Source organism: Oryx dammah, unplaced genomic scaffold, assembly GCF_014754425.2.
Source record: "Oryx dammah isolate SB20612 unplaced genomic scaffold, SCBI_Odam_1.1 HiC_scaffold_11103, whole genome shotgun sequence".
Taxonomy (NCBI): domain Eukaryota; kingdom Metazoa; phylum Chordata; class Mammalia; order Artiodactyla; family Bovidae; genus Oryx; species Oryx dammah.
This window is the reverse complement of record NW_024080496.1, coordinates 7464-27563: the sequence shown is the minus strand read 5'-3', so window position 1 is coordinate 27563 and position 20100 is coordinate 7464. Positions and strand designations below refer to the sequence as shown.

Genomic DNA, 20100 nt, shown 5'->3' with positions numbered 1-20100 from the left:
GGAGTACAGGGATGTCAAAGATACTTTATAATAGTTTTTCTGAATTTTGTCTGTGAAATACAATGAAAAAATCAATGCAATTTTCATTGAAAAGAAACACAAAGAACTAAACTTTCAGATCAGAAACTTAAAAATTGCAAAGTTTATATTTGCATATTTAAGTTCATATTTGTATACACTTTACAAAGAGCAAATATCTGCATAAATTGTACAGATGGGACACATTAAAGCAAAAGTAATGGAGCACTGAATAACCCATGAAGAGGAAAACCTTCAGTTGAAATAATCATAAAATGAGAGAAAAATGATGTAAATTCATATCTACATTGCAGTGGAGGAAGATGATCACTGAGATTTGAAGACCAAAGTCAAAGAAAGAGATGAAACATTACAAGGTACCAAGTGTGAAATATTATTGAGACTTGCCTCTATCCTGTTCACCCTTATCTGAAAAATAAAAGGAAGATATAACCAGTCAAACCAAATGAAGGCACAATGTGAGGAAGAGATGACAATAATTTAATTTCTTTCCATTATTTATTCATTCAATAAAGTGATCCCACTTCTGTAAGAATTAGAAACTCATGTCCCAAAGGCCATGTAACTCAAGAGAAGCAATTCTCTTTTAAGTTCCTTCATTCTTTTCTGCAAAGGAATTACCACATGAAAACTTCCTTTGGGAAAAACTGAATCAATATTTGGTCTTGAATTGGGCTTTCCAGCTTTTTATTTAAGCCCATAACAAATGACAAACATGCTCAAATATATGAAATAGGTATTGTAAATGTGATTCAAAAGTATATAATGAAAGTATTCCTCTGTCAGAAATTTGATCTGTGGGTGTCTTCATATGAAGCCTGCTAAATGCCTTAAAAGTATATGTTCCCAAGTTCTAGTCCATGTGTAAACCACGAGGTAATTGAAAATGTCATTAGAAAAGGAATATGTTATGCTTTGAAATTTGAAGTGCTTTATGAAGAAAAATTTTGGAAACATCCTAGGACAACAGTTTTCCTTTTCATTCACATAAAAAGTTCTGAAAATTGAGATATATCATTTATCAATTTTCCTCAAGATATAACCGCCTTGTTTAATTATTGAAAAGGCATTGAAGTTTGCAGAAATAATAATTGTATGAATAAAAATAGAAAAGAATAAAAAATACTATATGGGAAAATGACAGGGAAATATTATAAAATAGACCTTAAACTTGAACATTTGAGTAATATATTCAACAACAGTAAAATAGTAAACTATTTACCACACTTATCTAGTGGATTGCATAGAGTTTATAAGATGTTTAACAGGACAATGGAGGGAGAAACTTCATTATCAAATTGGGAGTTTTCTCATCTCTTAAGACTGGAAAAGTATTAATAGTTTAATAAAGTCCCCTTGATTTTGGATACTCATAAAGCTTCTAAATGATCTGATATTTCTCAGAAAACAAATAGAGAATGGTAAGCATTTGCTGGTTAGTTCAATCTCTTCATCTCAGAAAATCATGATACAAATATGACAAGTCTCAGAGAGACAGACAATACCAATGTTATAAGAAGGAAAGGGAAAAAAGATGCTATGAGCAATGATGGAACATAGGGAACAACAATAGAAGGAATGAAATAAAAAAAGAGGATCACATCCAAAAATTGGATAGAGAAGAATGGACAGCCAGGTGAAAAGTGCGCCAGTGGATGATGTACTGAGAAAAGGGCAGGGAATATTCAAGACAACGTGGAAGTTGTCAAGCAGTCACTGGAAGAATTACTGGAGTGAAGAGTTGTTGGAAACTTACCAAGTTTTTTCAGAAGATTACCTGGAAATAAAATGGAAAGCTTCATGTAAATACCATGGAAAACAAACATGAATAAAAATAAAATATTTTGAAGAGTCCAAAAGTAATGTTAATGCTATCTAGATGCATTTAAACACATTCAAATGTATACATGGTGAACACCAAATAAACTCACCAATAGTGGCTGAAATCTCTTCTGTTTTATTCAGAGATCATTCGATTTTAAGAAAATAAAGAAAGAAAGAATAAAAAGGGAAATACAGTCAATTTTAAATGAAGAGAGATTTTTAGATATATTAGTTCAAATAGTTACATTTTCAAAGTTTTGTGTACTTTTTTATTTTATTTTGGCTCTTATTAGTCACTATGCTTCTCTTATAAGTTTCTTGAAGGTTATTAGAACTATATCTCCTGTTCTGAGTTTATTTTAGCTCTGTTGTATGACAGCCATAAACACTGAATCCAGGATCTTGAGCCACTGCTCCCAGTGGAAAATGAATTAGTTTTCCAGGTGCCTCTATTCACAACATCTTCATTAACCAATTAATTTATTACCAAGTCTATGTGTGTTTCTATTTCAATTAATGCCTAAATGAAGTTTATCTTAATTAAATCACATGGCAGGAAGGAAATGATATAATCAATTTAAATAGAGTTCTAAATCACATGACTAGTGTAAACACTAGTGTTTACTTGTTTTCACTACATGTGTAGTGTTTACACATGTTGTAAAACTTTCACATCAGTCACTGAAAATGCCAATAATTCAGAGGTATATGATTAACTAAAATTTCATGACTGAAGGGAGTTTTATGACAGTTGAAAACACAGGACAAATCTCAGAGTTATAATGGCAGAAGCAGAATGAAAAATAAAGCTGTCAAATTCCAGTCAGAGAGACTAGACAGTGAGAAAAAACATGACAATATGAATATGTTTGACAAACATGATGTTTATTTAAACTTTGACTAGATCTATAGGACCTGGGATTTTTCCCTTCAAACTTACTGATATCATCAAAAGGGAAAGATCTTAAAACACAGTCAAAATGAAGGTACCAGGGCAGGAAAGGAAAAGAGCAAATATTTGAAAATTTTTCATCCTTTACACTGTGGCACAGTCTGACTCACATTTTCTGAGGACTGGCACCATTCACAGAAAACAATTAATGGCCATCTCAAAAATCAGAGAAAACGTTTTTAACTTTCATTCACCCCTTGGTGCCAAAGACATAATGAAAATGACACTATAGTAGGAGGCAGAACCTCCTTTGGGATAAACAATACCTATCACGGGTACTGCATTACTTTGCAGTTTTTTCAGAATCGGTTGCCTACACAACTCACAAGAAAGTTATTTAAGAAGTTACAAGGAAGCAAGAAAAAATTCATTGTCCCAAGCTATATGTGTACCAGTTGTTACATGAGGCCTGCTAAAATACTTTAAAGTAATCCCTGTATTTCACTTCCTCTGTAAAAAAATTAAATGAAAAAATGTTATTGAGAAGAAGAATGTCAAGCTTTCAGTAATTCCATAAGTATAGTAGGGGAAAAAGTCCACGAATATCTGGCTACATTCTCATAGGAAGATGACAGGAATGTGGAGTGCCTCTATAGTTTCCTCCAAGTTTCAAAGTAAGAAGTACTTTTAGAATTGGGAGCAAAGTTTTCTAAGGACATCTTGCCCCCCAGAGGCATGTTTTATTGTATCTTCCCCTGCCAGCACCACCTCTTGATTCAAAAGTACAAAGATAGAACAATGACGCTATAAAAAGAGGTAGAAAAGGACTTCTTCTGGGAATAAATGTTGTTCATATACATTCCATTGAAACTTCTTTCACTGTACTGTTCTTTTCCAGAATATAATGCAAGCATGCACACATATAGGAGTCAGATACTTAAGGAGTCATGAGGACGCCCACAAAAAAAGCACCCATCTAGCTAAAACTCCATCAGTAGCAGTATTTATATGAGGAATACTTCATGCATAAAAGAAGTGCATTCACTACTTTCATTCAAACTGTATTCAAAAATATAATAGAAAATACACTACAAAAGGAAGGATATTAAATTTTTAATGGTTATATTAGTATTTCTTTGAACAAACATTTTGGAGTATCTTAGGACTCTAGCCTTTCATGTCATTCACATAAAATTTCAGGATGGAGAAATGTGTTACAAATGAACTTTGCTCAGTATACAATACAAACCCTGAAAGTTATTGCAGTTTGACAAGTTAAAAATTATGCCAATAAAATGTAAAAGAAAGACAGTAAAATTACTATGATGTGAGAGAAAATAATCCCAGCAAATGGTTTGTGAACTTGAGAGAAGACTCTAATAAATGGTCCAAGGCATTGGAAGAATGAGTCTAAAGCCCACACTGGTCCAATGAATTACACCTGAATTTACACAGTCTTTGAAAGGTTAAGTGTTGGAAAAACTTCACTCAGTGAATACGGAGTCTTGTCTTACCTCGTGGAGTTTGGGGAGGTATCAGTGGCATATCAATGACCCCTTGAACTTTGAAACCATGACAGACTTTCCAAGTCAATGGAAGTGCTCCGAGTAATAAATATAGAATGTAAACCATGTTTTCATCAGTCCCATTTTCTTCATCTCACAGAATTTATAATGAAACTAGCAAAACTCTGAATGATAGACTGGGACAATGTTTAGAGAGAAGGAACATAAGAAATGAAAAAGGAAGCATTGGGAAAGAATCAGCTGTAGGGTAATAAAAGTGGAGAGAATTCAATATGCATGAAGTTACTAAACAAATAATTTGGGAAGTTAGAATAGACATCCAGGAAAAAGGTAAGCAAACCAACAGATGGGAAGCCAATAGAAAATATTCAAATTGCTGAGAATGGATAATTTAAAGTATTTTGGAATATTAATGCTGTCAGATATATTTACCAAATTTTTTCTGAAAGTCATGTGAAAAATAAAAACAGAAAACTACTGTAAAAATCATGCCACAAAAGCACAAAAGAATTCAAATTGAGTGGAATATTCACATACAATGGTAAAGGTTACAGGATATAGACCAACACAGATACATACACACATGTGCAGACACACACACATGTACCAACGTAGCTGAAAGCTTCCTTATGTCCTGATAATACTGATCAAAAATTAATAAAAGGAAAAGGAATGATCTTCCTGACTTGAGGAAGAGTTTCAAGAATGATACTGTTAATGGTTTTCCTTATATAAGTTATTGATTTATTAGACTCATGGGTGATTATTTGTTTGGTTAGTTAGCTTTAATAAATTTCTTGGTTGCTGTTAAATATAAATAATCACATCTCATATTTGTTGTAGCTTTGATGTATAAAAAACCTACAAACAATAAGTTAGAGAATACTGAACTGCTTTAGAGAAAATGCCGTGTTTGGTTCTTGGGAACCTATATTCACATTATGTTAAAAATGAAGGCATAACTTTGTGGTGAATTGCTAGATTAGCACATGTCAAAATGAGGTTCGTCTCATCTCAATCATCTTATCAGGGAAAACATTTACATGCACCCATGCCAACAGAGTTAGTTAAAAAGAGATAAGGAACTAGAGAAAAAAGATTACCCATTTGTTCAAAACAGTAGCAATGACTACCTAGCCTTTGATACCTGAATTATAGAGATAAATTTTGTTTCCCTGAAAACAAAAGTATACTGAAAAATGTCATTAGAAAAATAAGATATTAAAATTTTAATAAATAATTTTGTATTTTATTTCAAAAAATAACATAGAGGCATTACAGGACAATAATTTATGGTGACATTCTCCTAAAATATTCAGATTTGAGATATATCCTTTTTTAAAATCATTTGTAAAAATTTTAAATCTTTCCAAAATAGCTGAAGTATGGCTAAATTGACAATTGCGTTGATAAAAATAAATAAGAATGAATTTAAAATTACTCTCTTTGGATATAAAAAATTCCAGGAAAAAAAAAATGTATTTGCACACCTGGGATTATTAGACTTTAGCCAGGGTAAGAAGGACCCTCATGTTTAAGCTTGACCAGTAAATGATTTCAGGTTTTATTCAGGCTTTGAAAGACCAGAAAACGGAGGAGTACAAGAGAAGCTGACAAAACAAATATTGTCTTAGAATGGTAGAAATCCTAGCAAGTGCAAACCAATGAAGGCATCTTGATGAAAACTGGGATTTGTGTAAGACATCAGAAAAGCAGGCCTTTTAAAATGTTTTGAGAGTAGATAGATATCAAAGATACTTTACCATCTTTTTTTGGAGTTTTTTCTGTAAAAAATACAATGAAGAGTCAATATAAATTTCACTGGAAAGAAACATGAAAATTCAGATTTTTTGAAAATTGTATGCAAACTTAAATTATCAGGATGCAAATAAACACTCAAAAACTACATACACTTATACCAATGGCATATCAATGACAGGATGCAGTGTTTGAAAATTTCCTTTTAGGAAAAGAAGAGTATTCAACAAACGAAGAAGGGAAAAGAGATACATTTTCTGAATTGAGAAAGCTTAAGAAATACTTGGTAATTACTTGATAAAGTTTTTATGATTCCTGGTAATTACTTGATAAAGTTTTTATGATTCCTTTTGGCAGTATATACTCTTTTGTTACTCAGATTTTTATCTTTAATAAGAGATCTGTGTACTGTTAAATACATTTACTTAACTGTCCGAGAGTGGTAGTTTTGTCATATGAAATGACCAAACACTGAATTACAGAATCCTGAGCTACTGCTCTTGTAGGACATCAGTGTCAGGAGCATGGGTGCCTCTTTTCACAATTTTCTCAACTGCTTAATGAGTAACTGTATTTTATGAGACTGATTTTAACTCATTCCTCAATGAACCTTACTTTTACAAAGTAAAATGAAAGAGTCATTAATAAAACACTAAATGGCAGTAAATGGATTTCTAAATAAAATGAATGAAACATCGTGGATAAAACATTCAGAATAGAAAGTTAAAAATTGCAAAACTTTGCAGGTAATTTTGTACTTGAATATATTTTACAAATAAGAAATGTCTGTGTAAATTGCACAGGTGGGACAAATCAAAGGAAAGTAATGGAGCATTGAATAATCCATGAAGAAGGCAGACTTCAATTAAAGTAGTCATAAGATGAGATTCAAAAAATGATGTAAAGCTATATGGTATGTACATTGCAGTGGAGGAAGATGATCACTGAGAGGTGAAGAAAAGCCAAAGAAAGAGATGAAACATGACAAGGTACAAAGTGTGAAATGTTAATGGGAGTTACAATTATCCTGTTCCCCTTTATCTAAAAAATGAAAGAAATAACCATGCAAACCAAACAAAGGCACAATGTGAGGAAGAAAAGACAATAATTTGATTCCTTTCCATTATTTATTCATTCAATATAAATGAAGACGCTTTTCTAAGAATTTGAACCGAACATTTCAAAGGACATGTAACTCATTAGAGGTAATGCTGTTTTAAGTTCTCTCACCCTTTTCTGCCAAAGAATTACCATATAAAAGTAAATCAAGGTAAAGTGGAAATTCTTCTGGGATAAACTATTTATAAACTTCTGGGATAAAATAATCAATATTTAGTCGAATTGGGGTTTCCACCTTTTTCATAACAAAAGACACATATACTCACATTGATGAAATGGTACTGTAAATATGATATAAATGTGAATAGTTAAAGTACCCCTCTGTCAGAAACTTGATCTGTGGCTATTTTCATTTGAGGCCTGCCAAATGCCTTTAAGGGATATGTCCCCAAGATTTATCCAGTATATAAACCAAGATGTGATTGAAAAACATCAAGGAAAAAAGGAGGATGTTAAACTTTAAAATTTGAAGTGATTTGTGAAAAATTTTTTGGAATCATTCTGGCACAATAGTTCCCTTTTCATTTACATATATAGTTCTGAATTTTTCTTTCTTAAGATATAATATCTTGTTTAATTATTGAAAAGACACTGCAGTTGGCAGAAATAATAATAATATTGATAAAAATGTCAAAGTATGAATAATACACATAGATGGGAAAAATAGAAGAAAATATTGTAAAATATTTGTAGAACTGGAACATTTGAGTAATTTGTTCAAGAATAGTAGAAGAGTGAGACTCAGTCTCACACTATCCAGTGGGTGGCATCAGATTTTATAACATCTTTGACAGGACAATGGAGGGATAAACTTCATTATTAAACTGGGAATCCCCTTTCTCTTAAGCATTGGAAAATATTAACAGTAGAGTAATTGCCCCCTTCAGCTTGAATACTTGTAAACGTCCTAAATTAACTGACATTTCTCAGAAGACAACGAGAGCATGGTAACCATGTGCTGATGAGTTCAGTCCCTTCATCTCAGAAAATCATGATACCATTTGGGAAGTGACTGGAAGACAGATAAAGCCAATGTGATAAGAAGGAAAGGTAGAAAAGAAGCAATGAGCAATGACGGAACATAGGGGAAAAACAACAAAAATGATGAAATAAGAAAGAGGTTCATAGGCAAAAACTGGACAGAAGTGAATGGTCATCCACGTGAAGTCAGTCAGTGGATGGCATAATGATAGAAGGACAGGGATTGTTCAATACAGTGTGGAAGCAGTCACTGAAAGATTTACTGGAGTTAAAAGTTGTTACAAACTTACCAAGTTTTCTCAGATGATCACCTGGAAATAAATGCAAAGCATCACGTGAATATCATGGAAAACAAACATAAAGCAAAATAAAATGTTTTTAAGAACCTGAAACTGATGTTAACTGTATCTGTATACATATAAACACATGCAGGTTTGCACATCATGAACACAAAACAAACAATAGTGGCTGAAAGTTGCTGTCTTTCAAACATACAACATTGCATTAAAAAAAAAAAGGGGGCAAACAGTCAATTTTCTAAATGAAGAAAGATGTTTAGAAATATTAGTTCAGATAGTTACACTTTCAAAATTTTTGTGTACCTTTTGACTTCATTTAGGCTCTTATTATTCAATATGTTTGTTCTAATAGGTTTCTTGACAGCTACTGAAAATATATAGTCAACTCTCAGTTTTACTGTAGCTTAGTTATTTAAGTTCATCATAAACACTAAATCAAGAATCTTAAGCCTTTGCTCCTTGCAGAAAATATAAACTAGGTTTTGGGGTGCCTCTATTTGCAACATCTTTATTTGCAAATTGTTTTATGTATGTTTCTATCAATGAATGCCTAAATGAAGGCAATGGTACAAGAAAAAGGTGAAACTTTAACTAGGTTCATAGGGAAATACATCAGTAGGGTGTATTGGGATTTTTCTCTTCACACTTACTGATAAAACACTAAGCGAAATAACTCAAAATTCATTCAAAATGAAGGTGCAGTGTCAGGAAAGGAAAAGGACAAACATTGAATAACTTCCATTCTTCACAGTGTGGCTCAACTTGACCAAAATTTTTGAGAATTGGCACCCTCAATGAAGGCTTGATAGTCTTCTCAGAAGTCAGAGGAACCATTTTTTAAAATTTACGTTTACCTCTTTGGTGCCAAAAGAAACTAGACTGTAAATGACAGCATGGGAGCAGCTAGGTCAGGTCTTCCTCTGAGATAAGCAGCATCCATTATAGGGACTGTATTGCCTATTTTTTTCAGAATCAAATGCAAACACAAGAGTGCTATTTAAGATGTTATTAGGGAGATCTTCCAGATAGTTCAGTAGTTTAGACTCTGTGCTTTCACTGCAGGGAGCACGAATTGGATCCCTGGTCAGAAAACTAAGATCCCACATGCCTGGATTTATCTTTGGACTGTCCTTGTCATTGATCTATATTTTTTGTGGATTGATCTAGAGATTATCATACAGAGCAAAGTAAGTCAGAATGAGAAAAACAAATGTCATATAATATCATTTACATGTGGAATACACAAAAATAGTACAGATGAACATATTTGCAAAGCAGAAATAGAGTCGGAGATGTAGAGAACAAACTTATACACTATTATGTATAAAATATATAACTGATGAGAACTATAATATATAATAACTATAGCTGCTGTATAGCACAGGGAACTCTACTCAATGCTCCCTGATAACCTGGGAAGGAAATCTAGAAAGGAATGGAAGTACATATATTTATAACTGACCCCCTATGCTGTAGAGCAGGAACCAACAAAGTATTGTAAAGCAGCAATAATACAGAAACCAAACCAAAACAAAATACCAGAAATAGCAACCATACTACCTCTTTAACAAAGCATAGGTGCTATTAGAAGAAAAAAATAAATCCCACAGCCCTCATGGCGCAGGTAAGGAAAATAAAGTACTAAAGACACTAAAAGTACAAGCATGCACTTGCCCCAAGCTGTATGTGTACCAGCTAAATATATTAAAGTACTCCACTTCCTTGTAAAAAAAAATTTACATGAAAAGATGTTTTTTGAGGAGAATGTTAAGCTTTCAATGACTCTCTAAGTACACTAGGGGGAAAAAATCGACGAACATTTGGCTACATTCTAATGGGAAGATGACAGAAACATAAAATGCTTCTATAGCTTGCTCCAAGTTTCAAAGAGTCAAGAGTTTTAAAACTGGGAGCAAAGTTTTCCAGAAGACATCTTGCCACTCAGTAGCATGCTTTTTGCATCCCCACTCCTCCCCCACCTCTTGATTCCAAACTACAAAGAAAATGATGCTAAAAGAGGCAGAAAACGGTTTCTTCCAGGATAAAAATATCAATAATATATATTTCATTGGACCTTCTTTCACTGTAGTATTCTTTTCCAGAATACAATGCAAGCATGCACACAGATTGGAGTCAGATATTTAAGAAGTCATGAGGAAGCCTGTAACAAAACACTCATCTAGCTAAAACTCCATCAGTAGCAGTACTCATAGGAGGCATGCTTCACACATAAAAGAAGTGTATTCCATACACTTCTTTTCCATACACATAAAAGGAAATAGTATTCCCTATTTTCATTCAATCTGTAACCAAAAATATATTGAAAGATATCATTATAAAAGGAAAAATGTTAAACTTTTAATGGTTATATTGAAAGTGAAAGTTGCTTAGTCATGTGGGACTCTTTGCGACCCCATGGACTGTAGTCCATGAAATTCTGGAGGCCAGAATACTGGAGTGGGTAGCCATTCCCTTCTCCAGGGATCAAACCCACATCTCCTGCATTACAGGTAGATTCTTTACCAGCTGGACTACCAGGGAAGTCCAATGGTTATATCAGTGTTTCTTTAGACATTTAGGAATTTCTTCGGACTCTAGCCTCTCATCATTCACATAAAATTTCAAAATGAGAAATGCATTATAAATGATCTTTGCTCAATATACTTAGTCTTTCTACAGTACAAACACTGAAACTTATTGTAGTCTGACAAGGTAAAAATTATGTCCAGAAAAAAACAGTGAAATTTCTATTGTATGAGAGAAAATAATCCCAGTAAATGGTATGCAAAATATCTGTGCACCTGAGAAAAGACTCTAGTGAATGGTCAAAGGGCATTGGAAGAGTGATCCTAAGCCCACACTGGACCTATGAGTTAACACCTGAATTTACAGTCTTTGAAAGCCCAAGAGTCGGAGAAGCTTCACTCAACAAATTCATAATCTTATCTTACAGCATAAAGTTTGGGAGGCATAAATGGCATATCAATGACCCCTTGAATTTTGAAAACATAACAGACTTTCCAAGTCAGTGGAAGTGCTCCAGATAATAAATATAGACTGCAAACCATATTACCATCTTCATCTCACAAAATTTATAATGAAACTGGCAATACTCTGAATGATAGTATGGGAACATTTTTATAGGGAAGGAACATAGGAAATGAAAAAGGAAGCTTTAGAAAAGAATCAGTTGTAAGGTAATAAAAGTGGAGAGAATTTAATATCAATGAGTTCCTAAAGAGTTACATAGGGAAGTTGAGTAGACATCAAGGATAAAGGCAAGCCAACAGATGGTTTAGGGTTAAAAAGACAGTAACTATTTAAAGTGTGGAGAAAGAAGAGCCTCTTGATGAAAGTGAAAGCGAAGAGTGAAAAAGTTGGCTGAAAACTCAACATTCGAAAAACTAAGATCATGACATCTAGCCCCATTACTTCACAGCAAGCAGATAGGGAAACAATGGAAACAGCGACAGACTTTATTTTCTTGGGCTCCAAAATCACTGCAGATGGTGACTGCAGCCATGAAATTAAAAGACACTTATTCCTTGGAAGGAAAGTTATGATCAACCTAGACAGCATATTAAAAAGCAGAGACATTACTTTGCCAACAAAGGTCCATCTTGTCAAAGCTATGGTTTTTCCAGTAGTCATGTATGGATGTGAGATTTGGACCATAAAGAAAGCTGAGCATCAAAGAGTTGATGCTTTTGAACTGTGGTGTTGGAGAAGACAATTGAGTGTCCCTTGGACTGCAAAGAGATCAAACCAGTCAATCATAAAGGGAATCAGTCCTGAATATTCCTTGGAAAGACTGATGCTGAAGCTGAAACTCCAATCCTTTGGCCACCTGATGTGAAGAACTGACTACTTAGAAAAGACCCTGATGCTGGGCAAGATTGAAGGCAGGAGGAGAAGGGGATGACAGAGATGAGATGGTTGGAGATGAGATGGTTGGATGTCATCACCGACTTGTTGGACATGAGTTTGAGCAAACTCCAGGAGTTGGTGATGGACAGGGAAGCCTGGCCTGCTGCAGTTTATGGGGTTGCAGAGTCGGACATGACTAAGCAACTGAACTGAGCTGAGAGAAACTTACCCATTTGTTTTAGAAGGTCATCTGAAAAAGAAAAATGAAATATCATTTTAAATATCATGGCTCAGAAATAAAAAGGAATTCAAATTTAGTCACATAATCGCGTACAATGTCAAATGTAATAGTATATAGACAAACACAATTTAGCAGCTAAACGACAACAACAACAAATAGACAAGCACAGATACATAAATACATGTATGAAGCACACACAAGTACAAATGTTGCTGAAAACTTCCTTTTGTGCTAATCATATTAATTAAATAAAGAGGAAATAGGAGCGATCTTCCCAACCTGAGGAACAACTTCAGGTATAATACAACTAGTAGTTTTCCTTTAAATAGTTTCTTGATTTACTGGGCTTTGCTTGGGCTGCTAGTATTTGGTTGGTTGTTGTTATTTGGAAACATCACAGGACAATAGTTCTTGGTGTCATTAGCTTAAAATATTCAGGATTGAGATATGTATTATTTTTCGACTTTCCTAACAATATAAACTCTTTCTGCAACTAAGTAATTGCAGTTGACCAAACTGATAACTGTGTCAATAAAAGTCAATAAGAATGAAGTAAAATTACCCTTTTTTGACATAAAAGAATTCCATGTATGCCGGGGTCCAGCCCCAGCAGGATCCAGGGAAATCCGAAGGAGAAACGGCATCAGTGTCGGCGAATGATTTAGAGAGAGAGATAAGGAAAGAATGTTGCAGATAAGAAAATAGAGGAGAGAAAAGAGGCTGATATTCCTTGGTTTACATAGAAAGCCAATAAAACTCCGAGACAAGGAGTTTGTGCTGTTCACGGAGGCCACAGGTGCCCTCCCAGTCTCCCGAGGCAGTGAAGACACAGAACGTCTTCCCATTCAGGTCTTAGAAATCTGGGCACATAAGTGAATGCAGGGAGCCTCCATGCTCCAAGGGATCAGCCTGAAAAAGAGAGGGAGGGAGAGGGAGAGAGAAAGAAAGAGAGAAAAAAGAAAAACACGAGGTGATCAAGCTTCTCTGGTGAGCGAGGCCCATTTACTTTATTTTCCTCGGGGCTTTTATACCCTGAGTTGTACATACAGCAAGGTGAAAAATGCAGAGTCAACTCAACATTCCATCAGTATTAACTTTTATTGATACCAGGTTCCTTCCTGCAAGATTCTTATTTTTTGTACATTATCTTCTGGCCTGGAGGCCTATTGATATTTTATGACCTCTTTTTGATAAAGGTTGGTCAGCCAGAACAATAATTTTCCCTTAAAGTGTTTCTTCTTAAATTTCTAGCCTGTGTCACCCTTAAAGTACAGTTACATTTTTATGGAGCAAAAATTCAGCGGGTTACAGTAAAGAAAGAACTTATTAACTCAAAGTCTAATGTTGCTAATGTTAAGGCTATTACTTGTTTCTTCTGCATCCTGACTATATGCACTCCAAGGAACACAATGGATAAGAGATGTGCGAACTTGGCAGCAAGCATTGGCTCAACAATGTTGCAAGAGTCTGGATAAACCTGCCAAGTAAGCTAGAATGCTAACAGGGGGTCTGAAACACTCCTATCTTGTCCAGGAGAATTAATAACTAAAGCCCTAAGTTAACTCTTTCCAGAGAAACGTGGTCGGGGACAGTCCCTTGTTAATGTCAGAAGAGTTGGTGAAAGACATAAAATAGTAAGACAGATTCTGGTTTTGGGGTAGATGCTTGATCATGTCCAGGGGGTCCGTCGAGTCCTGAGGCCTTGCTTATCAGGACTCTTCCGCATGACCTTGTCATGGGTGGGATGGCCCAGGGAGTCCCTCCAGTCCTGTATGACCTTGTCATAGGTGAGATCTCCCATGTTGGCTCCCGGCACATGTAAAAAATTTAAGTGAGTTTTTTGCATATGTGGAAACCTAAGGTAGTGTAAGCATGACCCTCAAGTTTACTTGTGACCAATGAAAGATTTCAGATTTTATTCAGGCTTAGAAATACCAGAAAGAGAGGAATATGGGAGCTGTTGCCTTAGAATGGTAGAGATTCTGAAGGTGGCAAGTCAATGATGGCATTTTGATGAAAAGCTGGGATTTTTGTAAGATATCAGAAAAGCAGGCTTTTTGTTTTGGGAGTAGGGGGATATCAAAGACACTTTAACATTATTTTTCCAAATTTCGTCTGTAAAATACAGTGAAAAGTCAAAGTAAATGTCATTGGAAATGAAATTTTGTCCTCTGTCCCCCTTCTGATGTCCATGTCAGAAGCTTTCTCTGTCCCATTTCTTACTTTAATAAAACTACTGCACAAAAGTTCTTGAGTGATCAAGCCTGGAACCTGGTTCCAGGTTATATCTTCTTCTTCAGAGATCACAAATCCGACATGTTCACTGTAAGCTGTCATCTTAGGGGTTCGTCCTGGATCTTCAGGACAAGATGGGAGTGAGCAGTTCCAGAATCAACCCTTTAAAATGTATTAAAAAAAAAAAAAAAGCTGGGACAAGTTTGATCCCCAGAGTTTAAAAAGACATGCCTGATCTTCTTCTGTAACAAATGGTTACAGAATGGTTACAAAAACAGAGGTTTGGACCAAATCAGCCCAAACTGATCAGTCCAATCAGAAAAACTGTTGCAGCTGGCTCCAACAGTATATTACAGTAGAGAATATGAGGAGGAAAATATAGGCAAAAAAGAACCAGGCAAAAGACTGAAGGCCCAACAATGGCTGTTAGATCTGCCCTGAAACAGTCTGAGGAAAAATGCCCAGAGGGACCTAGGTGAAAAGGGATGGGCTTGTTATTACTGTGGAAAGGAGGGGCATCTCAAGTGGGATTGCCCTTAGGCATTTAAGCCACCACTAGCTCCATGTCCAATCTGCAAAGGACCATACTGGAGAAGAGACTACCCTCTCAGGTGTAGGCACCAGAAGTCAGATGCCTGGGGGTCCCCACACAAGCCCCAATCCTAATAACACCTGAGGAACCCCGGGCATTAATAATTGTGGAGGGTCAATCAGTCTATTTCTTTTGGACACTGGGGCAAATTTCTGTGTGCTCACTGAAGCCCCTGGTCCGCTTTGCTCCTGATCCACTATGGTAATGAGGCTGTTTGGATGAGCCAAATGCTATTATTTCTGTTATCCTTTTAAGCTACAACTGAGTCCTCTGTGCTGTTTTCTTCAGTTTCTAATCTTGCCAGCATCTCCCTCACTCCTTCTGGGGAGGGATATACTGAGCAAGCTCCAGGCCTATGTTTTCATGAATACAGAACCTGTTCTCTTTAACTGAACAAAATGTAAATCCTAAAGTGTGGGTTGATGGAAAAACTGTGGGTGGAGCACAAAATACTCTTCCTGTCTTTATCAAGCTCAAAGACTCTCACCTATTTTCATATCAAAAGCAGTTTCCATTAAAGTCTGAGGTGTTAAAGAGGGGTTAAAACTCATCATTGAGAATTGAAAGGAGCAGGGGCTATTAGTTCCCTATAACTGTCCATACAACAATCCTATTTTGGGTGCAAAAAGTCAAATGATAAATGGAGACCTGTTCAAGATATAGGAATGCATGCATGCATGCTAAGTCGCTTCAGTCGTGTCTGACTCCATGTGACCCCATGGACAGCAGCCCACCAGGCTCCTCTGTCCACGGGATTCTCCAGGCAAGAATACTGGAGTGGGTTGCCATTTCCTTCTCCTGATATAGGAATAATAAGTGTCTAATCCTTATACTTTATTGTCTGAGGATATAGGAATAATAAGGGTCTAATCCTTATATTTTATTGTCTGAAATTCCTAAATGAGCCAAATATGACTTTAAGATAAATTGAGAGGATTCTTGGACATTACAGGCTATTGCTACATTTGGACTCTGGGTTATGGGGAAGTTGCCCAGCCTTTATATAAAACTTACAACTGAGACTCAGTAGGCCCAAACCAACAAGCTGGTTTGGTCCCCAGAGATTCAAAAAGCTTTTAAGGCTCTTTAAACTTCTGTCTTACAGGCTCTAACTTTGAGCTTGCCCACAGGATCAGAGTTTAGTTTGTTACCAAAAAAGGGTTATGGCCACATTGCTGAAGTGTAATTGTTACCATTGTTTTGCTAATTCCTAAAGCTCATAAGTTCACTAATGGGTGAAATTTTACTGTACTGACTTCTCATGATGTAAGTGGGATCTTCAGAGTGACAAAGGCTTCATCTTTAAAGCTGCTGTAACTCAAGGGGTGTCAAAATCTCTAGAAATAGAGTATCACACTGTTTCTGGAGACCCCAATCTTCAGAAAAAGTTGAAAAGGCTAATGACATTATTAAAAGACATCCATGTAAGCCAACTCAGGAAACAAAAGACAGTGAGGACTCTAACTGCACGCACCGCCCCCCCCACTCCTCCAAAAGAAGGGACTGTCTTTATAACAGACTGTTTTTGTGCACAGATATTGTCATAGATCCTGAAGCCTTAAAATTAACTACGTGACTCAGCTTTTAGCTTTTCAACAGATGTTATTGGAAGGTTAACTCCTGACCCAGCCTTTAGTCAAACAAGCCGCTGTGTGAGCAGGGAATCAAGATGGGCCTGAGAATCTATGTGGGCTTGCTTCTGCTGACTCCAAAAGTCCTGAATCTGCTGTTTGACCCTCAAGACAACACCTTCCTGTCCTGGGCTCATTCCTACGAAGCATTCCACAATTGACATAATTACTGGGTCTGTGGAGCACTCCCTCCTCATCAATTGATCACTTCCTATGGTGGGTTTCTCTGCTTCAAGGAAGACTTTCTTCAACTCTGTGATAACATCTAACAGTGCTAAGATGGACTGATGTAACTACAGACATCATGTAACTTTTAATTTTGATTAGGTTTTAACTTGGTTTAATGACTATTTTGCCTTACATCTGTAACTGTAAAATGGAGTTTGTTTCTAACTGTTTGAAAGCTTTCAAGTTACAAATGGTGTCCAGGCTCTTATGAGTTCCACCACCTCCTCTAACTATTACTTGGGGCCCCTGGATCAGAGACCCTCATTATGAGGGTTATGAGAATATGTTGTCTCAACAATTTAGGGATGATGCCCCTCAACAGCAGGAAGTAGTTATGGAATAAAAACGATGCCCCTTTCCCTTGGCAACATAATTCTCCTAAAAGAAAAGTGGGTAATGAGAGAGTCAATTCCTAGGTAGGTTGATAAGAAGTCCAGGGTTTCCAAGGAGGAGAAAGGGTTCCAGAGCCCTTGAGAAGGAGAAAGGGGTCCGGGGATCTCAAGGAGAAAAGGACACACTTTCTTTTCTACATTGCTTTGTCTTAGTCAATATATCTTGCTTGGAGACATATTTCTCCTTAACAAGAACCTTCTGACTAATTCTGTCATCTTAAAATGTATATTATGGAAGTGGTCTGGTAAGATCTTTCTATTGTTCCTTCTAATCTTGTTAATTTAAAATATGTGTTGTGGGATGGGTCTGAAAAAAGTATATAAAGCCTTGGTAAGACTAGCTGGGGGACATCCCCTGTCCCCTTTCTGATGTCTATGTTAGAAGCTTTCTCTGTCCCTTTTCTTATTTTAATAAAACTCTGCAACACACGCACACACACACAAAAGAAAGAAACATGAAGAAAATTCAGACTTATTGAAAATAGTGTGTAAATTTAAGTTATTTGCAGATAAACATACAAAAACCACACACATGTACACAGATATATACATACACATATATACAGTGCTTGAAATTTCCATTTTGAATAATGAATTTGACATTATGCACTATTTTGTTACTCAGTTTTTCATCTTTAATTAAGTGATGTGTGCTGTTAAATATATATACTCATCTGTCCTAGCATAGAGTTTTGCCATATGAAATCACAAAACACTGAATTACAAAATCCTGAACTACTGCTCTTGTGGGATATCAGGGTCAGGTTCGTCGGTGCCTCTATTCACAACATTTTTCTCAACTGATTAATGCATAACTGTATTTTGTGAGACTTTGATTTTAACTCATTCCTCAGTAAAGCTTACTTTCACAAAGCAAAATGAAAGGGAGGTTAATAAAATACTAAATGGTGGTGAAGGAGCTTTTATATCAAATAAATGAAAATATCATGGATAAGATTTTCAGATCAGAAACTTATAAAAATTGCAAAGTTTGATAGCTAAGTTAGTGTTTGTACACATTTTACAAAAAGAAAATGTCTGCATAAATTGCACAGATGGGATAAATGAAAGCAAAAAAATGGAGCACAGAATAACCCATGAAGAAGGAAGATTTCAATTGAAATAACCATAAAATGAGAAAAAAAAAAATGATGTAAAGCTATATCTACATTGCAGTGGAGGAAGATGATCACTTAGAGTTGAAGATCAAAGTAAAAGAAAGAGATGAAACATGAAAAGGTAAAAAGTGTGAAACATTAACGGGACTTACATTTATCATTTTCACCCTTATCTGAAAAATAAAAGAAAGAAATAACCATTCAAAATAAATGAAAGCATACGTGAAGAAGAGAAGACAATAATTTGATTACTTTCCATTATTTATTCATTCAACAAAAATGGCCCCCCTTTTGTAAGAATTTGAAATGTTCCAAAGGTCATGTGAGTCATGAGAGGCAATGCTGTTTTAAATTCTCTCATGCTTTTCTGCAAAGGAACTACCATACAAAAGGAAATCAAGGTAAAGTGGAAATTCCTCTGGGATAAACTAAATCAATATTTGGTCTTAAATTGGGCTTTCCAGGTTTTTCATAATAAGACACATATGCTCACATAGAAGAAATGGGTCTATAAATGTGATGTTAAAGTTTATAGTTAAAGTACTCCTCTGTCAGAAATTTGATCTGTGGCAGTATTCACATGAAGCCTGCTCCTGCATTAAAAAGATATGCCCCAAGTTTCATCCAATATGTTAAACTAAGATACAGTTAAACATATAACTAGGAAAGGAGGATGTCAAACTAATTTGAAGAGCTTTATGAAAAAAAAAATTGGAATTATACTAGGCCAACAGCTTTTCTTGTCATTCACATAAAAAGTCCTAAATTTTGAGATATACTAGACAATTTTCTAAGGTATAACATCCTTGTTTAATTACTGAAAAAATAATATTCAATTATTTCTGCAGTTTCCAGAAATAATAATTGCATGAATAAATGTAAAAATATAAAGAATACTCTAGATGGGAAGAAAGACAAGAAACTATTGTAAAATATTTTAAAAACTGGAATATTTTGAGTATTATGTTCAAGAACAGTAAAGAGTGTGACTCAATTTCACACTTAAGCAGTGGATGGCATTATATTTTTATAAGATCTTTGACAGGACAATGGAGGTAGAAACTTCTTTATTAAGCTGGGAATCCTCTCCTCTCTTAAGCACTGGGAAAATATTAATAGTTTATTAATGGCCTCTTTGACTTGGGTACTGATAAATGTCCTAAATTTACATGGTGACCATGTGCTTGGTAGTCCAATCCCTTCATCTCAGAAAATCATGATGCAAGTTTGGCAAGTCCTGGAGAGACAAAGAAAGCCAGTATGATAGGATGGAAGTGGAAAAGGGATGCAATGAGCAATGATGGAACACAGAGAAATATTAATGGAAAGAAGATAAGAAAGAAGCTCATATCGAAAAA

The 20100-nt window shown here is 35.3% G+C and overlaps 1 long non-coding RNA gene across 1 annotated transcript; it reads right to left on the bottom strand.

Annotated features, from left to right (window-relative positions):
* Positions 1-233: 233 nt before the first annotated feature.
* Positions 234-2460, bottom strand: LOC120860576. Its single transcript, XR_005720364.1, has 3 exons — positions 1971-2460; positions 1796-1816; positions 234-447 (listed from the first exon to the last, which is right to left on the bottom strand). It is a non-coding gene; the product is annotated as an uncharacterized LOC120860576 (long non-coding RNA).
* Positions 2461-20100: the final 17640 nt, after the last annotated feature.